At 47.6% G+C, this 15,686-nt stretch overlaps 1 long non-coding RNA gene across 1 annotated transcript; it reads left to right on the forward strand.

The window, feature by feature from the left end:
• The first annotated feature begins 8,974 nt into the window (after positions 1-8,974).
• LOC129671351 (uncharacterized) lies at positions 8,975-12,217 on the forward strand. Its single transcript, XR_008719342.1, has 3 exons — positions 8,975-8,997; positions 9,141-9,410; positions 12,013-12,217. It is a non-coding gene; the product is annotated as an uncharacterized LOC129671351 (long non-coding RNA).
• Positions 12,218-15,686: the final 3,469 nt, after the last annotated feature.

Here is a 15,686-nt window from a genome sequence, read left to right on the forward strand (position 1 = left end):
CTACTACTGCTGTTATTATCTTGGTGTTTATAATCATGAGCACTCCACTCTTTCTATTATGAATTTAAAAATCCTATAAGCTGATTATGCTTTGACATTACTGTCAGTAAACATTAATCTTTTTAGGATTCAAGAACCAATTAAATAATTCTTAATAAAATCATTAAAACAAACAAAAACAATGAAGCCATTACAAAAATGAAATCAAGTAAGCGCCACCTAAGATGATGATCACTCTGCTTTGTTTTGTTTTTTATGATTTAACGTCATATATTTTTCAGGTTACCCACAGATAGGAGCAAGTATTCATCAGCATGACTACTTAATGTCATTTTACATATGTTGTCATAATTTCCTGCCACTACCAGCTAGAATCTATATATTCTTTGTTCATTTCTAAACTGAGGTTCATAGGGCTCAGCAGTATCTACTCAACACAAAATTAATTCTCACAAAGCAAAGAGTCAAATCGAGTCTGTGTAATTCCAAAACATGTATATTTGAAGCTATGCTACGAGTTCTAGTTAGGGTAACCACTGTTATGATAAACACCATGACCAAGCAACTTGGGGAGGAAAGGTTTATTTGGACTACACTCCCATATCACTGATCATCACTGAAGAATCAACACTGGAACTCAAAGAGGACAGAAACCTGTATCAGGAGCTGATGCAGAGGACATGGAGGGGTGTTGCTTACTGGATTTCTCACCATGACTTGCTCAGCCTATATATATATATACCCAGAACCATCAGCCCAAAGATGGCACTACCCACAATGGGCTGGGCAATTAGATATTGATATCTAATTATGAAAATGACTTTACAGCCAGATCTTATGTAGGCATTTTCTCAGTTGAGGTCCTCTCCTTTCAGGTAATTCTAGCTTGTGTTGTGTTGGCATAAAACTAGGCAGCACACTGCGCTATTAACCAAGGCTAATGTAGAATACACTGCAACAACACTCAAGTTCTACTCAAGAGTGCTCAAAGAGGTCAGAAAGAATCAAAGCTACTCTGTGATGGGCGAGTGATGAAGTCTCTGTCATCAATCGATGTAAGTCATAAGGTCAGTGCTTAGGCCCAGGCAGCCATCCCCCCTAAAAGGCGCTCTCCTGAAAGGAGGACCCTGACAAAGAGACTTGGGTCAGCAAACACATTTGGTAAGCCAGAGGCAGCAAAGCCAGAGAAAGTATTAAGGAATTGAACTATAGCCGAAAATAAATAACAAACAAACAAATAAATAAGTGAACACCAGTGTTGGTCTAAATGAAAAGTAAAACATGGAAACACAAGGGCCAGCTGCAGCATCCAGGAAGACTGGGAGTTATGAGTACTTAAACGGTGACTACAAACAGATCAGAAGGACTCCTTGAAAAACCACCTTGATGGTCCCATGAGTATAGCGTTGGCTATGCTGGTGGACTTAGCCAACTGGAAGGCCTGCAAACAGCCAGATGCTTAAATTCTGGGAAGGTCACTGACTCTCCCAAGCCCACAGTTTCTTGATAATACGGTGTGAAAGGTTAACTCCCTTTGTAACTTTGGTCAACATTAAATGATAGGTGAGCTGATTTAGGCTGGGATCAACTCCAGACAGGCAGACCTCTTTCACACTTCCTCCCCAATCCTTAGAATGCTGTAAAATCAGAACCAACTATAGCACAGAGTTTCAAATTGTTTTTATTACACGCTTTTTACCAAATTGTGTTTCTGGCGTGGGTAAACGTGCCATGGTGTACGCATGGAGGTCGGAGAATGACACAGAGAGGTCGGTTCTCTCCTGAAACGGCTGGGTCTTGAGGCTTGAACCCTGCCATTCAGGCCTTGGCTGAAGCATCTCATCAGCCTCCAGTCAAGAGTTTATAATTCTGAGCCTTTGGCAAATCGTAGAAGGTTAAAGAAGACTTCAGAGGAACAGAAAACTAGGCCGTTAGACAATTTGTGGGTACAAGCTGTTTGTGGTCCCATTAGCAGGGAAAAGAGAAAACAGTACAGATCATTCCAGACCCCTAAGCTGCTTCTACAGGTTCCTTGTGGTATTTTTAACCTCTGAGGAACATGGATTGGATCCTTTAAGAAAGCGGACAATTAAAGGACCCCTTAAGAACTACAAATAACTGTAAGTGCTCCTAAAAGTCTTAAAAGACAAAGAAAGTCTTCAGGATTCTGACTAAATATTGAAATACGATTTATACAGCATTTGCATTGATTTCTTAGCTTTGCATGAAAAGAAAAATCTGGTATTGTAGATATTTAAGGGACTAGAAGATTTCATTTTCTACTTAGTAAACCGACTTTCTTTCCCACCTCGGGACACAATTCCAAAAAGGAATGCTCACTTCATTATGAGTGGTCTTAAAGCAAAGCACTGTGGGAGCCCAATTCCTTGTATCCAAATTTGTGAGTTTGCCTCCTTTTATTCACAACTCTTACTTAAGGATCGCTTCTGGGCTTTTGCACATTTAACCTTTACACTCAAAGACAGTATGTGACTACAGTACAGAACACAGGACACTTCACATCCAGACATTTGAGCTAAATTCCTTTTCAAAAGAATCTGATGTTTATAACCAAATTAGGACCATACTGAATATAATAAATTAACTGCTGAATTAGCAGAAAGAAAATGCTCTATTTATTTGTGCTTTGGTGGCTAGGCATCCTTTGGACAGTCCCAGAAAGTCATAAGCAACGATAAATCTTGCAATATTCAGAATTACTTGGTACTGGTCTGCCTGACCTGTATGTTCAATACTATTTATAAGTTTTCATCCTAATAAACTACAACACAGTGAAGCTTCATGCATTACTTCATTTCATTCTTAACAACACCCTGAGGGCTGGGTGCCATTGGTGCACCAACTAGAGATAAAGAAACAAGTTCAGAGTAGATGCTTGTAGACACTTGGACTTCAGCATCATAAAAATAACACGGACACACTTGCTCAGTCGTTTTAAATAACCTCAGCCAGTCCAGATAAGTAAAAAAATGAAAACCTGTCTAAATACCAAACCTGAATTGTTTGTCAAATGCCTCATAGGTCTGCTTGTACCAGGGCAAATCAACCAAGAAGTTCAATGACCACATTTCAATAAAGATATACGGTGCATAAGCAGTGCACGTATCTGAGTTTAGGAAGAGGAGTTACTTGATTTCACAGGGAGATCATTTTCCTAATTGTACATCTGTCATGTGTTTCAATGTGCTTGCTACATAAATGGTTTACAAATTGTTAAGAAGTTTTATGGACCTTTAGAAAGAATCTAATAGCATAACAAACTTTTTACAAGTACAGGAATTTTACATTAAAATATCACTCTATTTCTTTGTCCTGAAAGAATGAATTAAACACACACACACACACATTTAAAATCAAGCATTAGATATGCAAATATATGTTCAGATCAGAGATACCAAAATTATTCAGATGATTAATTATTCATCATAAAATGTCAATTAATAATTATGAAGCTTAAAAGGCATCTTTCTAATGCATCTTTATTTTTCTTGGCCTAAAAAAAGGGCTTAATGTACATGTCCAATTGACTTGTAACAAGTTTTAAAAATTCAACAAAGTAAACAAATCGTAAACAAGAGCAAGCTCTGATTTTTAATAAAAGAGCTACAAATGTGTTCAAAGTGTAGGAATGAACAATAATTATAATCATCGTGAAAACCACAAGCGCAGCCAACTCATGACATAAGCCTCGTGTCCACTCACCTGCTAGGAAATGGGCAGCAACCTGGCCAGGAAAACGGTCCACACACCGGAAGAGTGGATCAATTAACAGACCTGGTAACAGGCTGCCTCTCCCTGAACTGATCAGTCTGGATTGAGGGGCAGACAGACTGCTCTGCGAGTTTTTTACACCTTCTAATAATCATGAAAAGAACAAACAGTTTTTTTCTTCACTTTACCTGCTACAATTTCTAAAGTTTGATAAGCATGATTAAAATAATTTATTTATAAGTAAGAACAATTTGCATGTTTCCTTAATTACAGTGATTCTCCCTGTGTCGAATTATTTTCATATTTTTCCAGGAAGAGTCTATCTTTTAAAAAAAAGTATCTGTCAGAGCTGAATATAATAATAGAGAGTAATAAGCTGTTACAGTCACTGAGATATTAATTTATTTTCATTATTATTTTACTTTTTACTGACACCTGGATAACTTGCCTCTTATGACCCAGGAGTTATTTTAGTCAGGGTGTCCCTGACCTCCTGCTGGTAGATTAATTGCATATTAAACACTGTTTTGAAAACGAAATGATAAATCTGGACGCAGGAAGCAGACACCAAAAAAAAAAAAAAAAAAAAAAAAGTAAAGAATCTACAGAGAAGGTAAGTTGGGAGAAACGAGATTGCGAAAGAAATCTAGAAAGAAAGGAGAATGTAGGAAATGCCAATTACGACAGAATTGCAAGAAAATGTGGATTAAAGGGCAGGGAGGGCTAAAAGCAGGGCGAGAGGAAGGGAAGGAGGGGGATTGGGGCGCCCAGTCCCCAGGCGAGGCTGCTGGCGTGCGCACCCTCACTGCCCAGCCTTCCAAGTTGAGGCGAAAGCCACCTCCTCGGGCCTGCGTCGCATCCAACTTGCTGCAAGTTTTCTGGGGACTCCTCCAGAGCCCCTTCTCCTGCCACCGCCACCACCGCCACCACCACCACCCTTTTGTGAGACTGACAGTCGCGTGGAGGAGGCTTTTCCAGGCACAGCCTTTCTCATGATAATCAGCCCCCTGCATCACCTCCCGGCCGCCGCTGCTTCCTCGCCGAGCGGGGCTCGCGGACCCGGGGGACCGGAAACGGGGCGGCGGGCGGGGAGCAGGCCGGCGAGCCAGGTCAGCTGACCGGGAGCGGGGCGGGGGGGAGGGGGGTCGCGCGGTGCCAGGGCGGGGTCGGGTGTGTGCCGAGGAGGGCTGCGGGCCGCCGGGTCCCCCCACGTGCTCGGGGGACCGACGGAGGGAGCGAAGTTCGCGGGGGGAGGGATGGGGAGGAGGATGGGGGGGGGGACAGGCGAGCGCGCCGGGGACCGGGAACCACGAGCAGACCTGCTCTGCATCAATAAATTAAGATGCTCATTTGAGTCCTGAAGTTTGCTGGTTCCCGTCAGCGGAGACGCGGGCGGACACCCCCCCACCCCACCCCACCCAACACCCCCCCACACCCCACCCCACCCCCACCCCGGCCCCGCAAAGCCGGGATGCAGCCTCTCCTGCCAATGAAATGGGAAAATCAAATCCTCCGCTGGCCGCCCCGCTGGGGCCAGGTGACGTGCGAGGTTCCACGGCCCCGCGGGCCTCGCAGCGGGGAGGTGAGGGACGCTCCCGGGTCCTGTTTTGGTTGGGTTTGAAAGGGCTTCTCTGAGATGCTCCCGATTTTTTTTTCTTTCTTTTCTTTTTTCTTTTTTTAATAGGCTTTCTTCTTCTCCCCCCACCCCCAGCCACCACCCTCCCATCCCAGGCTCAACTCCGAACGGATTGGATTGCGAGTTTTCACGTGAGAAAACCGTTTGGCTGGGCTCAGACCCCGCGGTGCCCTCACACACCTCATCCAGGGGTCCCGGGGTAGCAGCCTTTGCTTCGCAACTCTCAGAGAAGTTCCCTCACCGCCTGCAGAGCAACAGAGTTGGAATCCTTCCCTGAGGTGGAAGAGCAATCCCGTTTCTAAACCAGAGAAGAAGCCTCTCTCTCTCTCTCTCTCTCTCTCTCTCTCTCTCTCTCTTTCCCTTTTATTTTCCCCACATGGTACAAAATAAACACAATTTCCTTTAAAAAAAAAAAAAATCATTAGCTGTGGCCAAATTCGAATTCTTTCTTCGGCTTGTGTGTCCAAGGGCAGAAACGTACCTCTTTGGGCCTCTGGGCCAGCGGGAGGAGTGGGGGCGGGGGAGCGGCTGTGAAAGTTGAGGAAATTGACAGACTGAGAGGTGAAAGGGGGGACAGGCTCCGGGTCCCGCTGCCGGGAGTGGGAAGACAAAAGGGTGTCCTCCTCACCCTGCCGGGGGGTGCTGGGGTTGGGGGGGGGGGGGGCCGAGAGGAGCAGTTGTCTTTACCCAAGGAAACCCTCAAGAATTTTTTTTTTCCCCTCCAAGGTCGATGTCAATATTATTTCACATTTGCGTGTGTCTGTTGTTTTAATCCCCTTCTCCCGCGCTAATCTCGAAGTGGATTGTTAACGGGGTTGGGGGGTGAAACCGTCCGAAAAGAGGCTGGTCCTCCCTTCCCGGGACTTGTTATTGCTGCGTGAGGAGCCCCGCAGGCGTCCCTGGTCCCCTCCGGACTTTTCATCCTGCCCTCCTGTATCGTGTGGGTCCCACGGTCCCCATTGTCCCTGACCTGGCCCTGGGACTCAGGGAGTGTTCCGAACAAATTTATATTCCAGCTTCCTCTGATCCCTCTGCCTCGGCGACGGTGGGAACACTCTCGGTCAAAAGCTTGGGGAGGGGCGTGCCAGGCAAGGGCAGTGGGCAACCTAGCCCTGCACTCAGCCCTCGCGATCTTTCCTGTGCCACCACCCAAGCGTCCACCTTCAAGTGAACCTAGGAAACTGAAGTTGGTTTTGTTTTGTTCGGGATCTGTTTCTTCGTACCAAATAGGTGGGAAAACGTGTCGAAACTCAGTTGCTAACTATTGGGGGCCGCCGCCTCCTAAGCACTGGAGTGATGGCTGGGTCAAGGTAATCGGATAATTAGGTGCATTTAATTGAAATAGTTAATAGTCTATTTTGTCAGCTCTGTAGTAAGAAGACATTTTATATCCATGATAGAGACAGTGGCTTGTTAGCTATTTGTTCGACTTGCTCTAGAGTCGAATTGTGCCTTTCTGGGCTAAAAATAAAAAATAAAAACGTCCAGTGGCTGGCTACCTGGGTGCTCGCAGAAGGGTCCTGCCAGCCGTCACTCCATACAACAGGCTACTTTTTCCTCCGCAGTGGGAGAGGGAGGCTTAAAGGCAGAAAGCTGGTCTCTGATTTTTTATTTTTATTTTTTTATTTTTTTGAGGAAAGAGGAGGAAGGAAAAAGGATATGAACAGTAGTGATAAATCTTAGAGGAAGAAACTTGATAAGTCTTACACATATTTAGTACAGAGACAAGATAGCATGAGGAATGTAAAATAATGGTACGAATGTGCTTGATACGAGTTGGAAATCTTTTTTCCCCCACTAGTGATTTTGGGCTGAAAATCTCTACAACCTATAGACCATCTATAGGTACTTTTATCTGGGGTAGGGGTGAGGGAGAAATTAATTTATCCAATCATTCTCATTGTAAATGCTCAAATTAGGGAAGAGGTGTGTGTGTAACCAGCTGTGAAAATCCGCTTTCTTGCACCCTAGAATGAAATCTAGCTGTGGTCATGCTGGGTGGCTATTACCCTCCCCCCCCCACCGCCACTGAAAAATAAACATGCAAAATACAAAGCCCTGTAGCTCTGGGAGTGTGGATGAGGCAGCCCTGTGGTGGCTTTTCCCTCCTTTGAGTGCAATCGCCAGTGACTCTTGCATTCAAAGTCTTGCTGTAGGCACACATTCAAAGCACAGTTCAAAGCAGTTTATCTTAATATGGGTAAAAGTCTAGTGTTGGATCAGGGTGTTATTTGTTTCAGGTTTCTTCAGACTGAAAACAGGAGGCTATGACATATTTGAGAGTATTAAAGCAGAAAAACAAACTGGCAAAAGGCAGCTGTTTGACCCTCTTCATATCTCCACACCTTTACACAAGGAGCCTACAGGCTGTGGGGCTGGCCCTGTATCTGTGCCTTCAGGTTCTTGAATACTTTCACTATTTAAAATGATGGGGGGGTGTCTCCCAGTATTTTAAGAGCCTTAGCTGTTGAGTCAAAGGAGTCTCTTCCCTTTCTGATACACACAGAGCATCCTCAAATGTGGCTGTCTTTATTTACTTCTATATTAGTTCCAATTATGTGCAGTGTAAACCAGCTTTTTGATTAACAAAACAGCAGAGCATTGGTTAAGAACACTTAAACTTCAAAAAAAAATTCCCCTGGGAAGTGGGCTCTGAATTGGTTAATAATGTGCAGTACTTGCTAAATTGCTGACTTCCAGATGTGGAAAATATCTTTCTTGTTTAGGACCTATGTAACCTGATTGGATTACGACAGAAGCGTCACGTTGGAAGCTTTTGAGTGATTATTTAATTAACCATACAGTAGAAAGCTGTATTCTCCAGGAAATCCCTTCCATATTTGCATAACCAATCCCTTCAGAGCAAAGGTGGAGTCTTTTCTTTTTAATTTTACTTTAATTGCAATATCAAAAAATATGTACTTCAAAACTTAGACCCCACACAGTTTAATGTCACCCTCTTCTTTCTTCCCTCCTAAGCTCCTCTGGCCTTTTTCCTTCTTCCTCCTGTCCCCAACCCCTCACTTTGTAGTGTGATCTGCGTAGATAAAGAGAGATCCAGACGTTGGCCAACATAGTGCTGCTCTACGTTAATCTAGAGACCCTTTATTAAAATGCCAAAGTACTTTTAATATAGGGATCCAGTACAGAAAATCTCTCTCTCCCTCTCCTCTCCTCTCTCTCTCTCTCTCTCTCACACACACAAGCACACCCTGAGATCCTAAGATGCAGTTCACAAGTAGCATTTTCCTCCCTTAGCTCTAGCATCTTTTTAAAAAACTGTAATAAGAGAAAAGGCAAGAATTTAGTTACAAAAACAGTGCTTGAGGTATCCATACAACTTGATGTGCATCTCAAGCCTAGTCACCAGAGATATTAGGAAAAGAGATCTGCATGGAAGACCCGAGATCTTTCCCTTTAACTTTCGCCCCTCGGAGTTCGCCAGTTCTGTGAATGGTGTGCACGGTTTTCCGCCCAGTACTCTGCAGGATTTAGTGATGAGGATAATGATGCCAAAGGCTTGACGGGGGGGGGGGGGGGGGGGGGGAGAGGGGGGGGGGGGAGGGAGAGAGGAAGGGAGGGAGGTGGAATTTCATTTCTTCCACTAAAGCGTTTGCGGAGACTTCAAGGTATAATCTATCCCAGATCTTTTCCCAGAGAGAAACTTGGCGATCACGTTTTCACATGATGCTCACGCTCAGGGCGCTTCAATTATCCCTCCCCACAAAGATAGGTGGCGCGTGTTTCAGGGTCTCTCTTCTCTCCCCTACAGAAAAGAAAAAGAAAAAAATGTCATTAGAAGAGGCGTAACACGTCAGTCCGTCCCCAGGTTTGTGTTTCCTGGAGTGGCCGAAAAGAGATCAGTTCTAACCTGCTCCGCAGGAATAACGGTCCTGCCTCCCGACACTCTTGGCGAGGTTTTGTTCAGTTTGCTCCGGGAGCTGTTTCTTCGCCTCCACCTTTTTCTCCCCCACACTTCGCGGCTTCTTCATGCTTTTTCTTCTCACCATTTCTGGCCAAAACTACAAACAAGACTTCGCAGGTAGGTTTCCCTCCCCCCTCTTTTCCCCTTCATTTTATCATTTTTGGGGGGTGTGCTTGTCCCCTAACCTCCTTTTCTAATGTTCTCATTTTGAGTGGGGATGTTATTCTGAAGAGAGCCGGGTGTCTTTGGGCAGGAATTTCAGGTGGTTTAGCTCCTTGGTGGCAGGCTTTTCCCAAGAGTGGTTTCTTTGCTTTCTCTTGCCATCTCCCACTCTCTCCTTCCTTTCCCCTCCTTTCTCCCTCCCCCAGTAATTTCCCCTGTACCTGTCTATTCAGGTAACCAAAGGTGTTTTTTACTACATAGCCTAGGAAAAGTTTTGTTGAGAACTGTATGGTTGGGGTAAAAACTCATCAAGTGGAGAGCATTTTCTGCTTTGTTTCACACCGAGTTCCAATTCATTATATCCAGCAATTAAAACTTGGCAAATACCTGTTCATAATTATAAAACTTATTTGAGATGGACCTACCAAAATTCGGGAGCAAGTCCTTCTCTTAGGCATGGGCAGTCTAACCTTTTCCACCGGAGGAGGCTGTTTTCTAAGCAGAAACTTGCCTGTTTTTGTCTGCTTAGCGAGTTTCATTTCTTTATTTCATTCTTTGTGTGGTGTGTGTGTGTGTGTGTGTGTGTGTGTGTGTGTGTGTGAAGTAACACCTCACTTCTGTGATTATAAATAAAGAAGTGAAAGTTCTCTTGGAACTTGAGTCGTTTACCAAAGGGGGGGGGTCACTACAGCTGGAAAGAAAACTGCTGTCAGGGTATCAGGGTTAAAATTAGGGTAACTTCTGAAATTTTATTTTAAATGACAAAGTAATACACACATAGATTTCATGGAGCTCTCTCTTTCTCTCACACACACACACCTTTTCAGACTTTGGGGCTGCAAAGTTAAAAGAGAGAGTGCAGGAGTCACAGTGGTCTATCTCCCACCTACTTATGTTCTGCATGCTGCCGCTCTAATGAAGAGGGCAAGGACTGCTTACCCCAGAGCTAGCATCCTTCCCTCACACTCACACTGGCTCATAAAACTAGTGACTTACTTCATTAAATCTATGTTTTATATGCAATGGTGTGTAAGTCTCAGCAGAAATGCAGACAGGCCAGCAGCTGTTTCATCCCTGAAGCCTGTGTAACCGTTTCTTTATTTCAGGATCCACCCCCCCCCCCCAAAAAAAAAAAAAAACAATTTTAAATTAATGGGACAGACAAGAAAGGATATTTAATGTGTCAAACTTGAAAGTCTACTCCGTATGCCTAGGTAAATTTAAAATGCTTTCTACGACACTTCCCCTTCTCTCGGCCCCCCTTCACCCCCGCTCAGCAAATGTGCGGAAACTGATACTCACTTTCCAGGTTTTCCGCAAAGCTGGTAGCACCGAGGACAATAGGTGTAGGGTGCCGGGGCTGGACGTGCCGGGTGGCAGAGAAAGGGTTAACGGCCCTTGTGTTACAGTTTGCATCTGTTACATCTTTTATAGCCCGCTGTTTAAACTAATCCTCGGAGGCACAGCATCTCCCCACCCCGCGGAGTTTCAGGGTTCTCCGCTCCTCCGGCCTGCCTGCCTCCGAGGTTCCCCTTCTCCAAGTTTTGACAGTTTCAGCTGGAGGAAAAAAAAAAAAAATGCAGCGCCTCGCTCGGTTTTTAGGTACAAAAGTTTCGAAGTCAGAAAGGAGACGGTCGTTCAGAGCAACTTAAAAAGTGTCACAGTGGCTCTGGGCTTTCTCTTTCCCTTCTTGAGAGGAAAAGAAAATAAAAAAGAATTCTGCTGGAAGAATTTAAGGAAATCGGTGTGGGGGCACGTGGGGGGGGGAGGTAAGTAAAAATTGGCGGGGGGGGGGGGGGGGGGGGGGGGGGGAGGAACGCTGTCCAGAGGGGCTGATGATTATATTTCTTTTGCCAGGTAAAAATGGGAAATCTTAATTTGGGGGCGGGTGTGTGTGTGGGTGTGGGTGTGTGTGTGTGTGTGTGTGTGTGTGTGTGTGTGTGTGTGTGTAGGGTGGAAGGGACAGTGCCTCGATCCACTCCGAAGGGGAGGGGAGGGGTCGCGGGGCGAGCGGGCTTCCTGTAATTACTATTATCAATTTACCCGAGTGTGCTTCATCCAAGGGCTGTTTTGCCTTGTTTGTTACTTTTTTCCCCTCCTCCCCCCTAACCCCCTTTGGGAATGGGGGTTCGGAGGAGGGATGAGAAAAGATGAGAGCGAAAGACCCCCCCCCACCTCCCCTGCCAAGTTCCCGAGCCGGGCTGAGGACTTTTCGGAGGAAGGGGTCCGCCTCAGCCCTGGAGTCAAGCAGCCTTACTGTACCGCCGTGTGCATTCCCTCATACGGTCAGGAGTTATGACTCATTTTGAAGATGTAATTCTTGTCTCCGATCCCCCCCTCGCCAGTGCAACACACCAAACAGTAACAACACAAAGCGCCTCGGGGCCAGGGCTGGGGGCGGGGGGCGGGGAGGGGGGGGCCCGCCCGAAGTTTCGCTTTGGCGCCGGGTGGCGCGGATGGGTGCTCGCCCGGGCCCTGGCCCGGCTCCCCTGGGCGGCCCGTGCGCGTTTCAATGGGCGCGGGCGATGCCCACATTGTCGCTGTGTTTGGTTGCTAGATCGAGCCTGCGTGCTGCCGGAGCAGGGCGCCGAGTCCATGCGAACTGCCATCTGATCCGCTCTTATCAATGAAGCAGCCGATCATGGCGGATGGCCCCCGGTGCAAGAGGCGCAAACAAGCCAATCCCAGGAGGAAAAACGGTAAGAAGAGGCCCGAACCAAACTTTTCCGGGCCACTCCGCGCCCCGGACACCGGGCAGGGAGAAGGGGGAGGAGAGGGAGAAGGAAGGCGGCGGCGGCGGCGGCGGCGGCGCCCGGGGCTCGCGGGCGAACCTTCTCTCGGCGGCCAGCGCCGGAGCCCCTCGCGCGGCCGCTGCACCGGGTGTGGGGGGGAGCCGAGCAAGTGCGGGGCCGCCGGGGAGGGGGGCGCGGGGGGCCCCCGGGCGCTGGCCGTCCGGACCCGGCGCCCCCCGCCGCCTCCGCCCGCTCGGCTTCCCCGGCCCCGCGGCGGGGCGAGGGCAGGGCGGGGGTCCGGCGGCCGGGCGCGCTGGACTTCGGGGCGAGGGCGGCCAGGAGGGCGGCGGGGACGAGGGAGGGGACCCGGGGCTGCCTCTCCGCCAGCCTCAAAGTTTCTTGCCGGAGTCGCCGGGCCGCCTCTCTCTCTTCTCTCTCTCTCTCTCTCTCTCTCTCTCTCTCTCTCTCTCTGTGCGCCAAGTAACGGTCCGCGGGCAGCCGGCCCCGGCCAGACGCGGGGGAACCCGGGGCAGGAGGGACCGGCCCGGGAGCTGCAGGCTGGGGACCCGGCTCCTCGGCAGCCGGCTCAGGCCCCGCTCCGGGCCCGAGAGCCGGGACAAGAGAGAGTTTTCCCGGCAGTTTTTACACGGCCAGGAAGAGCCCCGGGAGAAGCCCGTTATCCAAGGCTGAATCAGGAAGGAGGAAAGAGATGGGGGTGCGAGGGGACACGCAGACCAGAGGTGGCAGATTATAGGGGTGCGTGTGAGAGAGAGAGAGAGAGAGAGAGAGAGTTTAGGTTCATTTCGGAGAGAGACTGTGGAAGCGTACGTGTGCGTGTGTGTGTGTGTGTGTGTGTGTGTGAGAGAGAGAGAGAGAGAGAGAGAGAGAGAGAGAGAGAGAGAGAGACCCCTAGGTATTACCCCCAAACAAAATCGTGGGAATAAAAGAGAAAAGTGATTGGCAAGTGCGCGGAAGGCGCTTGGGGGAGGGGAGAGAGTTGGGAGACGGCAGAGGGTGCAGGGGGGTGGGTGCTGACGGAGGATACTGAGTTTTAAAAGCAAAAAAAAAAAAAAAAAAAAAAAAAAGGGGAAAAAAAAAAGGGGGGGGGGGGAGCAGCCCCTCAAAACAAACAAGCGACCCAGCCGCACCAGCCCAGAATCGGAAAGGAAACTTCACTCTCCTTTCGCTCTCCGCCGGCTCACGGGGCGCAGGCGGTGTAGACGCTCCCGGGCTGGGCGCTGGGGTGCTAACACACACCCGGGCTCTCGCTCCCCCAGCCCGCGCCTGGCGGGTACCGGACCCACTTGGAACAACTTTCCACTAGAGAGGACGGTCGTGCGCTCCTCTAGTCTGCCTCAGTGCTGCACCGCGTGCAGAGGGTTGGGTGGGGGGGGAGAGTGTGGGAGTTTAGGGTACTAGAGGGAGTAAGACACAAAGACTAAAAGATAGATTATAGATTCTGGTTAGAAACAAATAATCTCTCTTTCTCTCCTCTCCTCTCCTCTCCTGTCTGGGGTGTGTGTGTGTGTGTGTGTGTGTGTGTGTGTGTGTGTGTGTGTGTGTGTGTGTGTGTGTGTGTTTTGCTTGTGGCGGAGGTGGAGAGCCATATGGGGGAGTGATAGAGGAATTTTAGTCAAAAACTGTGCGTTATATTACCCTGCCTTTCCTCTTTGTGCTGTCTTTGATCTGTTTGCTTGGCTTAGTATTACAAAAAAACAACGACAGTAATATATTACAAGCTGGTCCCCAAGATTCGGTTCAGGCTGCCTCCTTTTAACTACGTGCGTGTGTCTCTCTTTTAATTTAATTTTTTTCTTCATTGCTGCCTAGCATTATTTAAGGTGGTCCTTACACAGGAGACCTCCCCTTCTCCATCTCTGGGTAATTTAGTAGACACTAAAATTACACCCAGTGTTCCCCTGTCCTCTCTCGTGCTTCCTCTGTTCCCTTTATTAAATGTTAGTTATTGATTTTCTAAAATCAATGTCTGTTGTGGGGCTTTCCCCCTTGCAAGTATCTCAAGCACATTGCTGATCATCCGGATAACAAAAGCTTTGTGTCATGAAGCTACCCCCCAACGTTAAACAGAGATATATGGGGGGGGGGGGTGAGATTTAAAGCTTGGCTACCAGAAGTATTCTTTCCCAGTAAGAGACTGTGTGAAGTGTTTGTTTCCTCTTGCTCTTCCTTCTTCCACCCCCCTCATGATTTTGCTGTGAAATACCAACTTGGCTCCAGCAGTGAGGTCAGGCCACAGCCCAGTTTGGGGACTGGGAGAGATCCTGGCTCCCTGCGAACTCTGGTGGCACAGACTACTGGGGCCTCCCAGGTAATGCAGTGTACCAGGGAGGGGTGCGGTCAGGGACAGCAACCATTTCCCCTGTGACCAGCCCTTAATTTGGGACAAGCTTCTGTACTCTGAAGTGGATAAAGTTGAACTTCAGTCATTTTAGGCATTTATCGTAGACCCTAAACACCCAACAGCAAGTCTGTCTGTCGCCCAAAGCTTCTCTGACTTTGACTATTGCCTGTCTCTTTTCCCAAAGTCTGTGAGAAAACGTGCTGAGAGCTGGAGACTTGTCAGTGTTTTCACTGGGTTTAATCTGACTTAGCAGGGTCCAGGTCTTGAGAAGTAGGTAGAAGAGCCACCCCCATCACTCTTTCATTTTCTTTCTCATCAAATACATACCCAATGCCTTTTCCTTTGGGAATTGCAAGGATTTATCTGAACTGAGTGGATTTTTCTTCTTTCCTGGATTCATGGAAAAGATGTCACTTTTGAGCTTGTGTCTTTGCTGATAACACTAAATATGATGATTCTTATCGACGTCATATAGAAATTCCTGGAAAGGGATAATAGCAACAATATTCACAGAAGCTGCAAGGGGGGAAAAACACCCGAGACCTAGAATGGCACTTTATATAATTTTAATGAAGTCAACGGTGTGTGTGTGTGTGTGTGTGTGTGTGTGTGTGTGTGTGTGTATAGAGTAAGTGACAAGGAATCAAAACGAGCAAAGCAGTCAGTCCCTCTGTGTTTGAAAGGCTGGCCAAAGCTGAGGAGATGGTGATGTGTAGTGTTTTTTGTTTTTTTTTAAAGCCTAGGAGAATGAGGCAGATCAGGGGACATAAATACAGAATGAGAGGAACAATCTGAAATATCCAGCCTCTCACATTCTCAGGCCAGAAAGATGCCCAGCAAAGACAGTGCCAGGACCAAGTTAAGCCATGGCTAGTAGCTCCTCTCCTTTCACCCATAAGGAAAGCAGGAAATCTTCTTAGGGGGAAAAAAATGTTCTGGGAGGAAAGAGGAGGTAGGGTTAGGGGAAGGAGGCAAAAAGCAAATAGCCAGCAGACAAGAATGTGTGTAGGTTTCAAGAAAGTTCAGTCAGATGATCCTCAGCCGCCTGACTCACTTTGTAACACTTTCACTAAGGCTAGAGAAGAGGGGGAATGCCACCCCCCTTTTATAGCCCTCTGATTATACCCCACTATCTCC

This window comes from Psammomys obesus, unplaced genomic scaffold (genome assembly GCF_907164565.1).
Source record: "Psammomys obesus unplaced genomic scaffold, mPsaObe1.curated_primary_1811, whole genome shotgun sequence".
Lineage (NCBI taxonomy): Eukaryota > Metazoa > Chordata > Mammalia > Rodentia > Muridae > Psammomys > Psammomys obesus.